Source organism: Danio rerio, chromosome 7 (assembly GCF_052040795.2).
Source record: "Danio rerio strain M-AB ecotype USA chromosome 7, GRCz13ab, whole genome shotgun sequence".
In the NCBI taxonomy this organism is placed as follows: domain Eukaryota; kingdom Metazoa; phylum Chordata; class Actinopteri; order Cypriniformes; family Danionidae; genus Danio; species Danio rerio.
In genome coordinates, this window is record NC_141027.1 from 47,829,272 (window position 1) to 47,850,232 (window position 20,961).

Sequence of the window (20,961 nt, forward strand, 5' to 3'; positions counted from 1 at the left end):
TCTTCACTTACGATAATTTGACTTAGTAAATTAGCCACTGCACACTTGACTTCTACTTTTCAAATCATTGGTTGCCCTCTCTGTTTGGAGAACTTCTGATTAAAAGAACTGAGTCAAATCCTTTTGAATATGCACTTTAAAAATAACTGTGATCTCCAAAGTAAAAAAGGTAAAATCCATAACCTGGTCTAATGAGGAAACAGCTACTTTAAGTATTGTCAGAAAAGTGGCTGATTTGTACATTCATATGAAAATGTGTGAGTTTTAAAAGAAGGCTAAATCTACCCTTTATTGGGGGATGAGCAAAGCAAACTAAAGGCTTTGCACAATCACTGACCTGACACTTTTTAAAGCCAAGCTAAAGACCCACTTGTTTAAATTGGTTTTCAATGGATGGCACTGACAATTCTTTATGTTTTCATGTTTGTTGTATTGTATTGACATTTCTTGTATTGTTTTGCATTGTGTGCTTTTTTGTTTTGCTGTATAATTTGTTTTTATTTGTGTAAGGCACTTTGATCAACCTTGGTTGTAGTAAAGTGCTATTTAAATAAAGGTTTGATTGATTGATTGATTGATTGATTGATTGATTGATTGATTGATTGATTGATTGATTGATTGATTGATTGATTGATTGATTGATTGATTTGATAAAGTCTATATGGATGTGATCAAATTAATATGACTAACACACCAGTGTAAATTTTATTGATGAACAATTTCCGTTTTACTTTTCGTGACAAACTAGTTTCTACAGATGAAAATGAAATAAAAATTAAATGATGATGATGATGACAACTTTACAAAAAAACATACTGACGTTTTCATTGACTAATAAAAACGGGAAAAGAATGTGACTGAGGTATGTTTTTTTTTGGAAAATATCCAATCAGAAATGATCTTAGTGTATGATTCATGACCCACACATTTAAAAAGTAACTGGTCCACTGGTAGACGTGTGCGATTGGCATGTAGATTAATTGCTGACACATAATTTTACATATTACTTATGATAGAAATAAACAATGCAGATGTAATTTTTGATCTTCAATGGAAAAGCTATATTCCATATTTTATGAGACTCTTTTATTTAATTTTAACTTATAAATGTATAATAAATGTATCTAATATTTAATTAAACTTTGCCTAAATTAAACCAAATATACTTTAGTCCAGGGGTTCCCAAACTTTTCAGCCCGCGACCCCTAAAATAACAATGTCAGTGACTCGTGACCCCCATTTTTCAAAGTGGTTATACTGTAAATATATAAACGTTGCAGACACAACTATAGGCCCATATAAACATGAGCATATTGACAACACATAAATGCAACATATAATGTTTTTTTTAGTTGTTTATTAATTTAATTACATTTTAATATAAAAATTAAAAGCTGATGGCTGATTTTTGTTTGTATGTTGTTGTTTCTTTAACTCAACTATTAATCTTCTGTGGGTTATGAATAAAATATGACAATTCAAATAGTTGAATAAAATTTATTTAAATTTTGGAAATCACCAAGCGACCCCTTGTCATTGTCCCGCGACCCCCCAGGGGGTCCCGACTCCCACTTTGAGAACCACTGCTTTAGTCAACTAAATATAGAGTAAGATTTAGATATAAGTAGATTTAGTAGACTAAACTCTTTTAAAAAATGTTGTCAACTAAAACTAAAATGATTCAAAAGACTGAAATATGACTAAAACTAAAATGGAATTTTAGTCAAAAGAATAATACTAAAACTTAATTAAAATTTGATTAAAAATTAAAAATTTTATCAAAATTAACACTGTTACCCACTAAATCAAACAGTTACTAGACTAGATTTAAATAACTGTAAATTGACTCCCAGTATTCCCTGCTTAAGATTTTTTTTTTTTTTTTATTACTTTGGTTCTTTTTATTTATTTTTTTATACCCTCACTGGTTATGTACATTACACTTTTATGTTACATGATAAATAGTTTAATATTTTCTTTTAGTTTTATGTGTGTTGCAGTGGTGGTGTTTAGACAGTGTCTAAAAAATGTTTTTTTTTTCCTATTAGTAGCCTCACAGCAAGAAGGTCAAGCCTCGGCTGGGTCAGTTGGCATTTCTGTGTGGAGTTTGCATGTTCCCCAGTGTGCAAGGATTTCATCTGGGTGCTCCGGTTTTCCCCATAGTCCAAAGATATGCACTAGCTAGAAAAAGCTTAACTATTTTGTTTACAGTATTTTTTACAGATTAACAATTATATTTTCTTCAGTGTACAAATAATCATTGCACAAGAAACTTTACTGTTATCCCTCATGAAAATAACAATATGCTTTGTATTTTAAAACACTAATTATAATGATAAGTTAATCTATAGTAGGCATTGAACGATAGCCAGTTTTAAGCAATATCGAGGTTTGGAAAATCTATTTTTATTATACCTTTCGTACTGTATATGTAAGATATTTTTTACATGTATTTTTAGGACAACAGTATCTCCCGAAGAAAATATAACCAATTATGCCTTTTTAGTGTTGTAGAGAAGTCTGTGATTTTGAAACTAATGAATACAGCAGAAGTCAATGATGCATTTGAATTATCCAGCCTGGCATGTTTAATGCTCCAAAATATTTTAAATGTTTCTTAAATAAATTAAAATATATTTTGTTCAAAGGGTTTTTTTTTTACCTTAGACATTTAAAAAGAATATATTTTAGAGCAGTAGTCACAATACAGTGACACCGTAATATTTTTATCCAAGGTTATCATACCGTCAGAATCTTATTCCATCCCATGCCTAATCTATAGTCAAAGCTCTTTCGAGTTTACAGTAGTCCTCCAGATTTCTCTCTCTCTTTGTATTCCCTACAGTATATTATTATTCAATATATCCCTGTAATATTGCTGAAGAAAGACTAATTTTGAATATTTGTAGTAATTCATGATCTGCTGAAAGTATTTTACTTTTAATTTGAATAAGTTACCTTTTATCCACCAGAGGCTACTGTGTACATATTTTCAGATCACAAATTTCTCTTGTGAGTGCCATTTGCGTCGGCTGATCTCATGTAAATCCACCAGAGGCTACTGTCGACTGACTGACTGACTGACTGACTGATCGACTAACCCACCCTCCTCCTTCTCTAAACCCAACCGATGGTGTTTTCAAAAGCACGGATTGATCCACCCAAACACCTACATCCCTAAACCCAACCCGCAGTTTAAAAAAGCAATCCAGCAAAAGAAAAACCCTCACCTGATTTTTACCACGTTTTCAGATTTTACCACATTATCACGCTCTTTTTTACTTGTTTATTTAATTTTTTGGCTTTTGATTTTGTCTTACCATATTTTCCGGCTGGACTCAAACCCCATCGTCGTGGTCAACTTCTCTCTGCATCTCAAGTCGCCAATATATATAGCGAGCTAACTGGACAAACTGGGTATAGCGGGAAAACCATCCACATTGAGGTAAGTGGTTAGTAAGTGCAAAACTCTGCAGGGTTTGGTTTAAAGATGAAATGCAGCCATACAAACTTCTGGCTATATAAATAGCGCTCTCCAGAAACGTATATAGAACTACGTTTAGAGAATGAGCCTATATTGCTTTATCCAGATTAAAAGGAAAAAAAAAAAGATTCCACTGATTGCTTACAGTTTAACACAAGTTACTTCCTTAATTAATGCAAAGCATCATAGGGTGTAGGAAAAAGGTGGATAAAAACACCAACAATGGAGCACTATAGTGTGTCTGATGAGTCTTTCTCTCTTTATAGCAAGGCTCTCCTGAGAGCTTGTTCTAGACCAGAGCAATTCTTCTCTCACAGGGCAATGCCACCTTATACCAGAGAGACCGCAGGAAGCTGGATTAAGCTCTATGCACACTTTAGCCCTCCTTTTACTCTTAAACGCCTGCCAAGGTGAGGTGGATTCCCTCCAGCACACACACACACACATGCTCTCTACATTGTTACTCCCATGAGGGCTTCCTTGGAGCACCGGCAGCCTGGCTAACAGAAGACCTAATTTTAGTGTGGAGACGATGATAAGGAAAGAGCGAACAGGAACAGGAGAGTGACTTAGAGAAAGAAAGAGAAGAGAAAGGAAGAGGACGAGGGTCTCCAGGGTCTTTTACTTCCTCCTCTGCTCAAGTGGGAAAAAGATACTCAAGTCCCAGCAGTTATCAGTCATCACGCGGTTCTGCTCCTGGTCAGGTTTTGACTTGAAGTGATACAAAAGTTGCTGTCTATATTTACTCACTTTCTGGACATTTCTAAGACTGTATAGAGTTCTGTCATGCACAGAAGGAGAAATCTTGAAATTAATTTTACATTTGACTTTTCAAAGGCCATAGTAAGTACACTCACAGAAGCTGAAACCAGCTGTGTGACTACTACTATTTTTCAAGTAAGCTCAAGCCATAGAATTATACTGTGTGTGAGGGGAAATGACCAATGATTTCTCACTAAAGAAAATAAAGAAAGTTAAGTATTTTTTTTTCAGATTTTAAACAACCAAATTTACCAGAAAACCAAAACTATACTACATTTTTTTGTGTCAAACAATTGTTGAACAAAATGAAAATGTTGACATTTCAAATTATTACAACATTACATATTAAAGCCACCCGCTTTGAATGTTATCACTCGATTGAATGGGTGTTACGATACTAATATAGAAGACTCCAGATTCAGATCTGTGATGGTTGGGTTTAGGGTTGAGGTAGGGATAGACGTTAATAAAATAAAATAATGGGAAATTTATTTAATAATATAAATAATTCTCATGGTTAATCAGCCATACTAATAGAGATGACTCCAGAACCAGATCTGTTTTTACATTACTGTGACGCTTGGGTTTAGGGTTGGGGTACACGTTAATAAAATACAATTAATGAGAAATTTAATAAATAATATAAATAATTCTCGTTAACTTCCGGCCACAGCCGTATGTGATCTATAGCTGATTAACCATGTGCATGGATGGTAGCAGCCTTCTGAGCCTACTAGTAAACGCAGAAGGCCCCTGCTGGCCCATGTCTATCAGCTGATAACCACTGATAACGCCCATTCAATGCACTTTTGTGTGATGATTGCACATCCTAACATGTAAGCGGCATATATTTTGTGTATTTTAAAAATGCTTAAAAATATAATGTTATTAATAATAATAATAAGAAGAATAATAATATGGGTCTAAAAGCAATAAAAAAAGGTTTAAATAGATTTAATTAATTTGTTTGTCCTTTTGCTCAATTATTTTAATCAGTTTTTTATCTATCTATGTATTTGTTTGTTTAAATATGTGTTGGATTTACAATCCAATTTTGATTCTTAGTTAAAAATTATCTATATTAATTTGCATTAAATTGTAGTATTTGTTTTTTTATAATCACTACAGTCTTTTAATTATGCAAATGGATTTTATTAACTTTTTAGTTGCTGTTTTTTTTATTCTAGTGGGTTTATTTACACAGCTTCCTTTTTGAAAAGAAATGTGTTAGGTTCAAAGAAAATAAAAAAGTTAAAATAAAATAAATAAAAATAAAAATTACTTCAATATTGAGAAAAATTAGGCAATTTTATTACAAATATACACGAACCGGGCACTTGATTAGGTACACCTGTCCAACAGCTTGTTAGCGCAAATTTCTAATCAACCAATCACATGGCAGCAACTCAATGCATTTAGGCATGTAGACATGGGAAAGACGATCTGCTGCAGTTCAAACTGACATCAGAATGGGAAAGAAAGGTGATTTAAGCGACTTTGACTGTGGCATGGTTGTTGGTGTCAAACGGGCTGGTCTGAGTATTACAGAAACTGCTGATCTACTGGGATTTTCACACATAACCATCTCTAGGGTTTACAGAGAATGGTCAGTTCTGTGGGTGCAGATGCCTTGTTGATGCCAGAGCTCAGAGGGGTATGGCCAGATGGGTTCAAACTGATGGAAAGACAGTAACCACTTGTTACAACCTAGATATGCAGAAGAGCATCTCTGAATGCACAACACGTCCAAACTTGAGGCGGATGGGCTACAGCAGCAGAAGACCACACCAGGTACCATTTCTGTCAGCTAAGAAGAGGAAACTGAGGCTAATATTTGCACAGGCTCACCAAAATTGGACAATAGAAGATTGGAAAAACATTGTCTGGTCTGATGAGTCTCCATTTCTGCCGCAACATTAGAATTTTAGGGTCAGAATTTGACACTAACAACATGAAAGCGTGGATCCATCCTGCCTTGTATCAACAGTTCAGGCTGGTGGTGTAATTGTGTGGGCGATATTTTCTTGGCACACTTTAGACCTATTAGTACCAACTGAGCATCGTGTCAACACCACAGCCTACCTGAGTATTGTTGCTGACCATGTCCATCCCTTAATTACCACAGTGTACCCATCTTATGATGGCTACTTTCAGCATAATAACATTCCATGTCATAAAGCTTGAATCATCTCAGACTGGTTTCTTGAACATGACGATAACCAGATCTAAATTCAAGAGAGCACCTTTTGGATGCAGAGCAGGAGATTTGCCTTATGGATGTGCAGTCAAAAAATCTGCAGCAACTACATGATGCTATAATGTCAATTTTGACCAAAATCTCTGAGGAATATTTCCAGTACCTTGTTGAATCTACCCCACGAAGGATTAAAGCAGTTCTGAAGGCAAAATGGGTCCAACCCGGTACTAGTAAGGTGTATCTAATAAAGTGGCCGTGAGTGTATTTACATACTACTTCATACACAATGATAAATGTATCTGATTTAAATGAAATACAAATATAAAATAGTTCATAACTGAAAATGTTTTAAAGGTCACACTTATTCCCGTTCAACAGAATTAAACGGGCAATATCCATATACTATATATCAATTTATAAATAAATAAAGTTTTCTCCTTGCTGTGCGTCATGTAGGCCTACAGTATTGCTATTAACAACAGATTTTCTCCCCATCAAATTTCACTGTAATATTGCACCGCTTATTTGTTTGCAGTCTTTCATTTTAATAAATCGTCGGCTCGTGTGATCATACAGTCTCTCTAAAATGATTATTTGAAACACGAACAGCCTCCAGGTGTAGGACTGTCCCATCACCAGTCAACTAAGCTTGGCTAAACTGCATGCAAACGCTGCAACATTTCTAATTTCCTCATGAACAGCTCAGTGATTAATAATTTGACGGAGGCGCTTTCAAAGGTTTGTTGTGTGTTTGCACGCAGGGCAATATGGAGGGCAGCTGTCAATGTGAAGACATTTGTCTCTGTCATTGCTTCTCCCCTCCTCTCAGTCTTTCCCTCTCTCTCATCTCATGTGACGGAGCCGCCGTGCCATTGAGCGCCTCACATTCCGCCGAAAACTGATAATACTACTGTCTAGGCCAATTAGGAGCCGATTCAATCAAAAATAAAGCAAAGCATAAAACGACCTATTTTAATTCCCCCGGCTCCCCGGCAACATTCAATTACATCTTCCCATGGTACGTTTTTCATGTGCTCCAATTAAAGTCTTATTTAATGTTTAAAGCATATTACTTTTCTTTATTACGCCGACGAGTAACAAAGTCAGCAAAGGTACAAAAGCCTCTTCCTTTTGTTTTGGGTTTTATTGCAAGAGTTCCTGAAATGAATTACAGAGAAAGAGTTTGAGAGAGAGAGAGAAAGAGAGAGAGAGAGAAAGAGAGAGAGAGAGATTTATTCTTCCTTATTTAACAAAAAAGATTACTTGCATGGACAATATTTACAATTTTTTTTTTTTAAATATTTCATAAAAAGGTGCAAAACAATGCTCAATTTCAATAACAGAACACAAAGATAGTCTGTGCCACCATATTCCTTTAAAGAGTTGATAACTCATTAAGTAAAGCATTGATTTAATCAAAGCAGCAAACACCCTTTCAAATTATACTGTGTTTTTTGCTTTATTCTGTTTCTTTTCTTGATATGGAAGATCATTTTCAGTCTTGGGGTAATGCATAACAGTGCGTTCATACCAACAGTGGTGAGAGCACCAAAGTAGGAGAAGATCGATTATTTTCAACTGGAACCAGCAGCAGTAAGTGGCGAGTAGCGGCGCGGTGCATCTTCACCGGTGTGGCTGTCAAGTTTAAAATAAAATGAAGTCAACTTTATGGTAATGAGCTGTGACACAGTTTGTCAACAAGCAATCGGAATGTTGAAATCCACCACTTCAGAAGAGTCCAGAGAACATAGTCCTGTGAACTTTGGTTTTGACCGCAGTTGTTCCTAAGGGTTTGATAATTACGGTTACCTAGTTACCTAGTTTTAATTATTTATGATGGTTTCTTAAGGCCTGTGCACACCGGTATACTTTTTGCTTGTGTTTTCCGTCGACATTTAACGCCTCATGACTAAATAAAGGGCGTCAATGTGATCGTGCACACCAACACGCAAAACGGCAGACGTAAAACCGTCATTATTAAAAAATTGCCCCATGCTTGTTTTTTTTTTTTTTTTTTTTTTGACACATCGTGTTAAAACCTTTTCCACCAATCAGATCGCCACTTTTGTTAACGTGCACGGAGCAGCTGAAGTTACATTTAACAGCTCTTGGAGGCGCTCAAGCACAAAACTGTCAATGCGAGCGAACACTGAAGAAGATGCCCAGAGGTGATATGAACGTGGAGCAGCTTCTTGCTCTGGTGAAGATTACTCATTTATTCATCGCTAGAGCTGGAGCTGCTACTTGAACCATCTATAACAACAAGCGTGTCAACTTTGTCTTCTTCTTCTGTGTTAAAAGCGGTTGTAAGAAGCTTAAAGTTAAGTAGCACCATCTAACGTCAAGAATTGATTTTGCATACTCTTCTGCTCAACGCCAGTGAAAATCGCTTGGGTTTGAATCCAGAAAAACGTTTTGAAAAATGCTGACGATAAACACAAACGAAAAGCGTTCTAGTGTGTACGAGACTTTTGCAGTGACATACATAAAAAAAAAAGTTTCTGGTGAATTGATGTGCATTAATATGTGTAGTTGAAGTCAGAATTATTAGATAATAATAATTAGATAATAGATTAAAGATAATAGTTTTAATAACTCATTTCTAATAACTGATTCATTTTATTTTTGCCATGATGACAGTAAATAATATTTAAATAGATATTTTTCAAGAAACTTCTACACAGCTTAAAGTGACATTTAAAGGCTTAACTAGGTTAATTAGGTTAGGTTAGTTAGGCAAGTTATTGTATAATGATGGTTTGTTTTGTAGACTATCGAAAAAATAGCTTAAAGGGGCTAATAATTTTGACCTTAAAATGGTGTTTAAAAAATTAAATACAGCTTTTACTCTAGCCGAAATAAAAAATAAGACGTTCTTCAGAAGACAAAATATTATCAGACATAAAACTTTTTAGCTTAAATATTTAAACTTTTCAAAAAAGAAATTGTTGACATTGAATCACTCACTCAAGAACACACTTCCCACGGGAACAGACAGAAACCAAGAATTTTTCAATAGAAGTACAGTATAGAAAAGTAATCCAAAATGTACTCAAAAGTAATGCAACACATTACTTATAATGAAATGTATCTACGTAGCACTACTAGTTGGGAGTTAATTTGGGAGTAACTAGTTAGTTAGGAGTAATTCAATGTTGTAATGCATTCCAATGTTCAAAAGTAACTTTTCCCAACACTAATCATTTTAGTTATACCAAAAAAAAATATATATATATATATATAATTTTTTTTATTATTATTTTTATTTTATTTTTTTTTTGCTTTGCTTTTAAACTGTATAACTTTGGTCAAATGCTTAGGGTATTCTTTTACAAGCTTCTCACATCAGTTTGAAGGAATTTTGGCCCATTTCTTCTGACAGAATTGGTGTTACTGAGTCAGATTTGTTGGTTGTCTTGCTCGCACAAGCTTTTTTCAACACTGCCCACACATTTTCTATAGGATTGAAATCAGGACTTCGTGTTGGCCACTCCAAAACATTCACTCTGTTGTCCTTAAAGCACATTTTAACTAATTTGGCAGTATGCTTAGGGTGATTGCTTGTTTTGGAAGACACATTCGTGGCCAAGTTTTAACTTCCTGGCTGATGTCTTGAGATGTTGCTTCAGTATTTCTACATAATGTTCTTTTTTCATGATATCATCTATGCTGTAAAGTGGACCAGTCCCTCCTGCAGCAAAACAGCCCCACAACATGATGCGGCTGCCCCCATACTTCACAGTTGGGATGGTGTTCCTAGGCTTGTAAGCCTTCTTCTTTGTCCTCCAAATCTAACACTGGTCATTATGGACAAACAGTTCAATCTTAGTTCCATCAGACACCAAGACATGGCTCCAAAATTTTCCCAGTGTAATTTTTCAAATTGTAATCTGGCTTTTTTGTTGATTCTGGCTTGTTGATTACCCCATGTTGTCACAAAAGGAAGCAGTGGGTTTGAGGTTTCCCGTAAATACTTCTATAGTTGTGCCTCCAATTAACTCAAATGTCATCAATTAGCCAATTAGAAACTTCCAAAACCTTGACATATTTATCTGAGCTTTTTAAGAGGCAAAATAGTCTTATTGTATGTAAACTTGACTTTCAAGAACAGTTATAACAATTTCTCAAAAAAAATCTCATTATTCGGCTATTAAGCATAACAGAAAAAAACAGAGAAAAAAAAACAGAAAAAAGTTTAGTCACATTAACATCTGACTTTTTTTAAATGGTTATGTGCCTTTTTATATAGCATATGTAAACTTCTGGTTTTAACTGTATTTTTTATTTGAGTCTTAGGGTAACCTATTACAAGTACCTTACGTAATGATATTACTTTTCTAATTAACAAGTAAAGTAACAAATTACTTTAAACAACTAGGTAATACTATCTGAGTTACTTTTTAGTTTAATTAATTCGTTAAAAAAAAAGAAATTGTTATATTAAAATGAATGTAGCCACATTACATCTCTCACTCGATAAGAAAATGCAGTCCCTGCAAGAACAGACACAAACCAAGATAGCAGAGCCATACATTTATACAATGGAAATATAGAATAGTATTGCTAAAAAGTAACTTTAAAAAGTAACATAACACATTATTTACCATAAAAAGTAATTAAATAAAAATGTAATTTTACTGACATTCACAGTTGTTTTTTGGACATATTTCAAACGCAAAATAAAAGTATGCACAAAAAAAGTCTTTAAAAAAAATCTAAAAAATGTTGCAAACCATTAAATAGTCAATAGAAGCTATTTCAATTTGAGTCTTAAACAATACAATAAATATTAAAAGCAGTCTCTCTCTCTCAAAACAAAAATGACCTTCACTGCTAACACCCGGATTTAAAACAGAGATAATAGCATTAAAACCAATAATTCTACGAGAGAGAGAAGGAAAGAAAGAGAGAGAAAAAGTGCTTAAAGCCATGAAAGAAAGAATGGAAAAGAAGGAAGAAAGGAAACCCATGGATAAGAGAGGGCAAAAAAAAAAAAAAAAAAACAGCCGCCTGTGTTACAAAAACTGGGAATGAGCAAGAAAAAGAAAAGAAAGCAAAAGCAAAACAACCGTATCAGACACTTTTCTTATTAGATTTATATGCTGCATTAGGGCAAATCCACACGCTCGCTTTACAGATGGTATTAGCTTCATCTACTCTAATATTTGCCTGTTAAAAAAAAGTCCTGGACTTTTCCCCCCTCTATTGTTCTACCGTACTTTGCTGTAATCAGGGAAAACGTCCAACAAGGCTAATATTTCTTGAAGGTGTATATCTGCTTCTCTCAGGGATATTAAAGATTTTCTAGGCTCTAGAAGTGCAAATGATCTATATTGGGACAGTAAAGAAGCTTTTGTGCTTTAATACTATTCAGAACACAAGGCTAATGACGAACTCATTGAAAAGAAAAGAGATGAAGATAAAGCTTTTGTAAACAGTCGTTAGTTCTTTCATAGAAACGTCTGTTGTTGTATTGTTTTGTGTTTTTTCTCCTTCTACAAAGAGTTCAGAGAGCATAGAGTGGGCTTTTATAGACACTCAATGAACACAAGAGAGTCAGTTCATCCCATCTATGAAATGGGCTGTTCATTAGCCCATTGATCAAGTGGTCCCATCCTGTCACCAACATACAGCTGGCCAGCGGTCTGAGTCTCACACACACGTGCGCGTTCACACACCAAACACCTTCCGTCCCGCTCTGTGGCGGTGAAGACTCTGGTAAGTGGGGTCAAAGGTTGTGTGTAGTAATCCATCTAAGCAGCGTGACAGCAGCAGCTAATAAATCACTCATTCATGGTTTAATCCATCGTCTGTCCTCAGTGTAGGCTGGCAAACAATGCACCGGTAAAACTATCTTTCTCTTTCCAAACACAGACACTGCTTTGGTCTTTTTCGTTTGAGGGTGATTTGTAAAGAGATGGTTCTTGTATGGGCTTAAATAAAGTCATCAGAATAGCTAACTAGACTGTTAATATCCATTTTAATGCATGTGCCTTTAGCTTTTTCAGACTTTATTTGAGATGGATACTGTCTGGACCTGAATGCTAAAAAAGCTTCTTTTGTAGGCGAACGAAAGAAAGAAAGAAAGAAAGAAAGAAAGAAAGATCTTGATTAATGAACGCTCTTGATTAACAATTATTGTAAATTGATTGATTGGTTGATAAAAATACCTCTTTAATTATATGTGTGAATAAATTATGTAATGTGTATTTTTTATGTTATATATGTTAAATAAATCAATTAATAAATTCATTGTTCATCGATGTAGAACGCAGGGAAAGTGGCTGCATAGAGAGACACTGTGGTGTGTGGGTGTTTACAACATTTTGACAGTACAACATACCGTTTACACTAGAAACTGTGCATGTAGATCAATTTTAACAAATAAAAATACTTTCAGGTTGTGGTTCACAATCTACAGCTTGTTCTATGATGGTTGGAGCTGCTCCTTCTTTGAGGAGTTTTTAGCCGAATCCATGGAGAGATTCTGGAAGTTCTCCTTTGTCAAATGCTAGCTATTTATTTTTATAATTCTCTGGAACATAATTAAAATTAAATTATAAGCACCTCCCTCTTTGTATCATGTCCTTTGGAAGCTCCAATACAGAAACAAAACAGGCTCTGTTGAAATAGCAGCGTTGACACTGTGGTGTGTGGATGTTTACAACATTTTGACAGTACAACATACCATTGATACTAGAAACTGTGCATGTAGATCAATTTTAACAAATAAAAATACTTTTTAAGGTTGTGGTTCACAATCTACAGCTTGTTCTATGATGGTTGGAGCTGCTCCTTCTTTGAGGAGTTTTTAGACAAATCCATGGAGAGATTCTGGAAGTTCTCCTTTGTCAAATGCTAGCTATATCTTTTTATAATTCTCTGGAACATAATTAAAATTAAACATTTAATTTTAATAGCAGTTTTTAACAGAATTTTAGCTTTCTCTGCTATAACATTACAGTGCTTCTTGCAACACATATGCGTTGTGAATTTGCGTAACCTGAAGCGTTTGTGATCTCACTAACCCTGATCTATTTTTTGTGTCCCCAAACTTTCTTCGCTGTAGGTTTTGTTAAGCCAATGTCTCCCTTTGCATTGAACTTTGAGTGTATTACATTCAGAGATGTTGTTCATGTTCACACATCTACTTTACACATGAACTAAAGTTTAAAATATGATATCCTAGTGGACCTCTCCTTAAAACATGGCATTTAGATCATTAATAGAGAGTGTTCTCACATATATTGCTTAATGGTTTGGTAACAACACTTAAACAGAAGAAAAAATTAATGCAAATTATCAATCAGGCAAATAAGATAACTGGTTACAAACAACATTCGCTGCAGATTTTATTTGACTCCTTTATGGAAAAAACTGCAACTCTGATTTTTAAAGATATTATTTATAGATATTATTAAAGATAATACATGACCCCAAAATATTATCAGGACGTAGGCTTAAAATACCTATAGTCCAAAGAGATGCTTATAAAAAGTCATTTATCCCAATTGCAGTTGGTGTTTTAAATCGGATCACTGTTAAATGTGAATGGTGTGGTTGTTTATAATGATCTGCAGTATGGGGCTAATATGTTTTTAAGCTTTAAATTCATGTGGTTGTCTTGATGAGTGTTGCTATTATGTGATTGTTGTATGGTTGTGTGTATGTGACCAGTGTTAAGGACAAAGTCTGTCTGTCTGTCTGTCTGTCCATCCGTCCGTCCGTCCATCCATTCATCTATCTTCAAATATTTTTTTTGCAATGACTTTCTAAAACACTCAACCTATTTGTTATGACTAAATTCTAAGAAATAATTTAAAGGTGCCCTGTAATGAAAATCTAAGTAATCCAAGGCATAGTAGAATGATAAAAGATTAGCATGTGGAAATGGACATACTATAAGCCTCAGACACCACTGTTTCCTCATTCCCATGTAAATTCCAAGAGTGTAAAATGCTGGTAGACAAATGGCCAATCAGAAAACAAAACAAACTGTTATGACTCACTGGCATGTATGCCTGCTTCAGGTCATTCATCCGGACCTGACAAGCAGACACAAGTGAGACAAGTGATAATGTCCCTCCCCTGGTTATTTTAAGCGTATATTTCACTTATTATGTATCTGGGACTTTTATTTTGAAAACACAAGCCCAAACATGGTTTATTGTTGGGCAATATTACTGGGTTTCAAACTCGCCTCAATGCACCTAAAATGCAAGATTTACAGATAGCAAATTTATTCATCTCCACTCCAAAGAGACATTAGGTATGTTTATCCTGTTAATTGATTATGTTTGTTGTAAAAATTTGATGCATATGTTTTAACAAACACCGGTTGGCTGCTAAATTGTGTCAAATCACTCAGCTCAGCTGTTATGTTCATGCAGAGGTTGATATTAAATCATGGCAATGTTTATCTTTAAAATACAACGTGATACATCTCTATCACGCTTTTGTCAAGTTTAATTATAATCTAGCCTTTATCCACAACAGATCTGGTGAGCAAAATAGGTTATTGTTACTCTGATTGGGTTTATATTTTTCCATGTTCAGTGTACATCATGACTTTATGTGTGTGTGCCTGTAAGAGTGGCACATCAGAGCGGAGCTCATTATTATTCATGACCCAAACCATATATGGTCAATCATGAACCTTCTGATTCTATATGTATTTTATGGAGTACTAAATGAGCTTATAAAACTGTTTCTGGAGATTTTTTTTTAACTTACCGAAGCCATAAACATACTATGTAAATATCAGAGGACAATTTAACTTACTAAACCAATGCAGTATTTGAAACCTTTAAGTTTAACAAACATATTTATTAATGGTAAATCAAATACAAGCTAAGATTACCTCAGAATAGGTTCCATGGTTCCGAGTTAAAAACTGTCTGTATTTTTATTGACCAAAGATCTTTATTGCCCACTTTCTACAATAACTTCCAGTATGAAAACATGTATAATTCTGTAATAGATGAGTATGGAGTAGAATTATATATATACAAATGCAATGACGAACGGAGAAAGTGTCATGTTACTTTGATTGAAACACCTAAGCTTCTAAGTAAACATCTACATGTGCATTCAATATTTATTAATAAGATATTACCAGTTCCAGTTGTAATTTATCATCCTTAATCCAAAGTGTTTCTTTTTTTTCCAGGTATCTTTAATGAAAAAAACACTGTCTGTGAAATCACAGACTTGTTGGCAGAGACTAAAATACAACTACCTTAACTTCCACGTACAACCCATGACACAAGACAGGACACTATAGTCTAATAAAGTGGGCTCATGTAAAGATATGCAGTATTTATGCTGCTTTTGGCCCCAGAAGAGGTGGCTATTAGCTCTGAAGGAGACTTCTGAGTCTCTCCAACCTTAATTTGTTCCCTCTCTATCTGCCGTTCTCTCCGTTTCCTGAATTCTGCTTGTCTTCCGATGCATGGCGCCTCACCTGACAAAGAAGAGGAGAATGAGAGAGGGATAGAGCGGAAAGAGGACGAGAGGAGGAGAAGGGCCAGCGGTTGATCTTACAGTTTAATTACCTGCCTGCCTTGTAAGTGCTCTAGCAAGGAACTACATCCCTGGCTACAAAAGACAGCTCTGCTATTCCAAATAATTAAATACTGACCCATTAAAGTGAGAACATGAGGACAGGCTTCCTCTCGCTCTCTCTTTCGGCACATCCTCCTCCTCCTCTTCCTTGTGTCCTCACTTCATTGCCTCCATCCCTCTGTCTATTTTCTCCCTCCCCAATCATCTCGTCACCCCCGCCTCTAGACCAACTTTGTTTAGCATGGACGGCGCCACCGCTATATTTGTTTGTTGTGATCGTCCCGCTCAGATTGAAAGTACCGGGGTTAAAACCCCTCAGCGAGAGGGGCTCAAAGTAATAAAACTAGCGATTAGCTATTCCCATCGATGTGTTTGGAGGGGAAGGGGGAGAAGGAAAGGTAGTGGCACCTCATTACGGCACTGCACTTGGCTGCTTTTATCGGTAATTGGACTATATAGGCCTTCATTATAATTTACTTTCTTGGTCCCCCTCCTCCCCTCTACAAGCACCCAAACTGATAATGCAGACAAGCAGAACAGAGTGGGCCTGTTAGTAGCTGTAGAAACTGACACCATTTAATGGCTAATTATAACAACTAAATTAAAGAAGAGGCCCGCAGAGGTACCAGGATAATACCAGCACTTCACTTTCGAGCATCACCATCAGCTGAGAGGGTGTATTCACCGATAAGATAAGAGGAACAAATTAAAGTATGTCTGGGACGTAAAGCTGGACAGACTATGGACAGCGCTGCTAATTCTTCCAGCTAGCTTTCGTGTTATGCTAACAGCAGTGAAGGTGAAAATACTGGGATGCAGTGAGTTCATTTCTTTTTATTTTTTACAGTACTATCATCCGCTCGCACTAGGATGCATCTCTAGTCTGTCTCTCAGCACAATACAACAGTCATTGCCAATGATTGAAGCAAAGCTCACGCAAATACAGCTAATTAAATTTGTTACTCAGCATGGTGCCCTCTGTAAGCAACGACTGCATTAAATAAGAGGCTGAACTTGTTGCGAGCACTTTCAAATCAAGTCTCTGAAGGAAAATCTCAATGCCACTGCTGTTATTTTGGTCTAGCAAAAGGCAAACAAGAGTCACTGCAAACTTGAAACTTGAAAGTCTTGATAGAGATGATGGATAGAGAAACAAGATGCACCCCAAATTGCATACTTATGCACTATTGTACATCATTTTTGGTAACACTTTATTTTGATGGTCCATTTGAGTATTAGTAGAATGTCAGATTAATATATATATATATATATATATATATATATATATATATATATATATATATATATATATATATATATATATATATATATATATATATATAGTGCTTCTTCAACAGACATTTAACTGACTATTAGACTATATGCAAGTACTTGGCAACTTACACTCTAACTTAAACTCTAACCTCAACCTAACAGTCTACATATAATCTAATGAAAATTAGTTGGCATGTAATGTAACTTGAAATAAACAAATGGCCATCAAAATAAAGTTTGACCCCATTTTGTTGTATAAGTAGTTAAGTAATGCATTCATTCATTCATTTTCTATTCGGCTTAGTCCCTTTTACTAATCTGGGGCCGCCACAGCAGAATGAACCTCCAACTTTACCAGCATATGTTTTACGCAGCGTACGCCTTTCCAGCCACAACCCATCGCTGGGAAACATCCAAAAACTCTCTTTTACACACATACACTACGGACAATTTAGCCTACCCAATTCACCTGTACCGCATGTTTTTGGACTTGTGGGAGAAACCGGTGCACCTGGAGGAAACCCACGCGGAGAACAGGCAAACTCCGCACAGAAACGACAACTGACCCAGCCGAGGCTCGAAACAGTGACCTTCTTGCTGTTAGGCGAATGTGCTACCCACTGCGCCACCGCGTCGCAGCAATGCATTCATGGTGAAAATTCTAAATTGAATGAATACTTTATGCACTCAATGCTCACATAACCGAAGAAGAGGAGCTATCGGGCAAAGTGAATTACTTTTTATTGGATTGTGTAAGCAAATCTTTTATACATAAATAATTATGCTGCCACACAATGCTTAATTTGGTTGTACACATATAATTGGTCATTTATTTCATTACTTCTGGCAGCCATTGAGCATCAACAAAGAGGCCATTTAAATTTAATTTAGAATAAAAAGTTAGTGTTCCATTTGGGACAACCTAAACTCATACACTACATGTATAAAGTGTTGAAGGTGCAACCCAAAGCACATCCTTATGCACTGTTCTATGCCATTTGAAGTACAAATAATACACTGTAAAACCCAAAAAATTATGGTAACTCAAAACATTTGAGGAAACCGATTGCAACAAACCCCTTACTGCAAGTTCAAAAATGTATCTTAATGAGTACTGTGAACCTAATCCATTTGAGTAAATGAAACAATTTGAGCACAGTAAAACCCAATAAATGAAGAGAACTCAAACCAACTGAGAACTGTAAAACCCAATAAGTTAAGGCAACTCAAACCATTTGAGGAAACTGATTGCTACAAACCATTTGAGTTATAAAAAACTAATCTATGAGTACCGTGAACATACTCCATTTAAGTCGAAGTAATAAGGCATTAAATTAACTTCAACACTGAGTTCAAAACTCTTTTCAAATAAGTAGAACTAGCTTTTAGTCAATTTTGAGTTAACTGCACTCATTTCATTTGATAAAGTTGACTGTTGGGTTTTACAGTGTACACTGTAAAACCTAATAAGTTAACTCAAACTGTTTGAGGAATTCGATTGTGGCAAACCATTTAAGTTATAACAAAATAGTTTGAATACTGTAAGCTTATATATTTTGTCACATACACATACTGCATTTTATTTATTTTCATATCTTTAAACTTTTAGAGTATTGGTAATTTAAATATATCAAATCACTATTAGTTAAATTTACTTAAAGAGTCCAAACAAATATAGCTACTCAGATGGTTGGTATCCCTTCTAGCATTAGAGTTAACACAAAAAGTAGAATTAATTCATCATGTATAACTCATTCAATTAAAGTTCTGCTTAATTTAATCAGTTTATGAGTTACCATAACTCATATTAATTAAGTCAAAGTAACTTTAAAAAATATATATAAGTATTCCTTATTTCATTTAGTGACTTTCACTGTTAGTTAGGTTTTACAGAGTATTACTAGAGCATTCACACTGACAATTCTGAAAAAGAATAAGTGCATTTTAAATACCTGGATATTGCACTTATTCCACTATTCAATGGTCAACTTGAAATGATAACTCCTTATGGTGAATGTTGTTGTATTCATGACTGGTATTTTTTGGTAGTTTTTGGCACTTAATGTCAACTCGAGGAAATTTTGTTTGAGGAAAAAAAACATGCGGAATGAAACTAAACACTACATACAGTACATAGTGTATCAGTTGTGACTCAAATGCTGACCTAACTTTTACTCATATCTCAACAAATTAAAACATTCATTCCACCAATCTGGAGCAGACTCAGTTCTGTACAGTAAATTCTCCACATGCACACACTACCCTGACTCTGACTGAAGCTGTACCTTGTTAGGTTTGAAAGTAGTGAAGTCTGCTAACACATCCTGGCTTACTCTAGTCACCCACCCCCAGAAGTGTTCTCCATTGGACGCCACTGTCCCATCAGTAAGTGGCACCTTGCCTCCTGCCGTGGACTGGCACAGGGCTGGCAGTTCAATAGGCTAAGCTGGCGGGATGAGGGACGTTACACCCACCCCCACTGTCACTGAAGCCTGCCAGGCCTGACGGAGGGCCATGAAGCTGCCTGCTTAACGTCACTCTCCCGGCACCTCCTGCCACTCACCGGGACTAAGCGCTCACCTGATTGACAGACGTGCTGGAGCCTTTGATGATGATGGTGACGATGATGGTGGTGGCGACGCTGGAAGTGCTGGTGATGATGGGGATTTCTGAGGCTGCAGACTGACTGTGATTATGTTCCGGGAGGATGGAGCGAGAGAGTGTCGACGACACGGCTGATCCGGCTTAGCTTCGTCAGGAACGACGAATACAGGCGTCAATGTGCCACCGGCGGCCATGTCACAGTTGTAGGGTAAGAGGACCTGGGGAGGGGGTGACACAAAGCCCTGGATTTACCGAAAGAAGCTAAACATCACTAGATGCTTCTAGTTCTATAGGGACACAGCTGCCCGGAGAGAGAGACAGAGAGAGAGAGAGAGCTTTGATGAAGCTCTGGACGTGGCGCTAATCACTAGCGACATGAAGGAGAGCAACTTTAGAGAGTGATACTGGAGTTTCAGTGTCATGGGCAGCTTTTGATCACCAGCATCCGAGTCTGCACTTCTAATCCCAAACACTAACAGCTCATATGTGTCTCCAGACTTTGTAAACAGCCAAAAGGAGTGGCAGGTGGCTAAATCACAAGCCAAAAGTGAAGCCCAGAACTCTTGATGAAGACTTACAGAGGATGAGGAAATTTGAGAAGTGTGTGTGTGTGTGTGTGGGAGAAAGTTGTGCAACATTTAGAAAGTAATTTAGAATTTCTTATGAACTGCATTATGTTGACACTGTGAATGTAAGAAAATACTAATTAATTTAACTGGAATTTAAAAACTTTAAATGGAACAGCAAAGTTTGTCAAAAAAAAAAAGAAAAAAAAAGAAATCAAACCTTTATTATTACTTGGAAAAAGCTTTGATTGGAAGTTTTGAAAGTTTATTATCTACAGTATTTAGCCTACCGTGGGTAAGAAATTTAGAGAATGCACTGAAAAAAATGATTCTGACTCCTTGTAAATGTTACATGTTTTTATCTGGTTAATTTCACTGATTTTAATGTGTTATTTAATCCTACTTATTTTTTATTATTAATTTTCAAATTTACTGCCCTCGTTTAAAACAAGTTAATTTAATTTAATTAAAAGTAATTAGAAAAAAATAAGTTTCATTTAATTTCCATG

At 35.7% G+C, this 20,961-nt stretch overlaps 1 long non-coding RNA gene across 1 annotated transcript; it reads left to right on the plus strand.

Annotated features, from left to right (window-relative positions):
* The first annotated feature begins 398 nt into the window (after positions 1-398).
* On the plus strand, positions 399-4,925 carry LOC147843170 (uncharacterized). Its single transcript, XR_015496669.1, has 3 exons — positions 399-1,170; positions 1,593-2,123; positions 2,247-4,925. It is a non-coding gene; the product is annotated as an uncharacterized LOC147843170 (long non-coding RNA).
* The last annotated feature ends 16,036 nt before the right edge of the window (positions 4,926-20,961 follow it).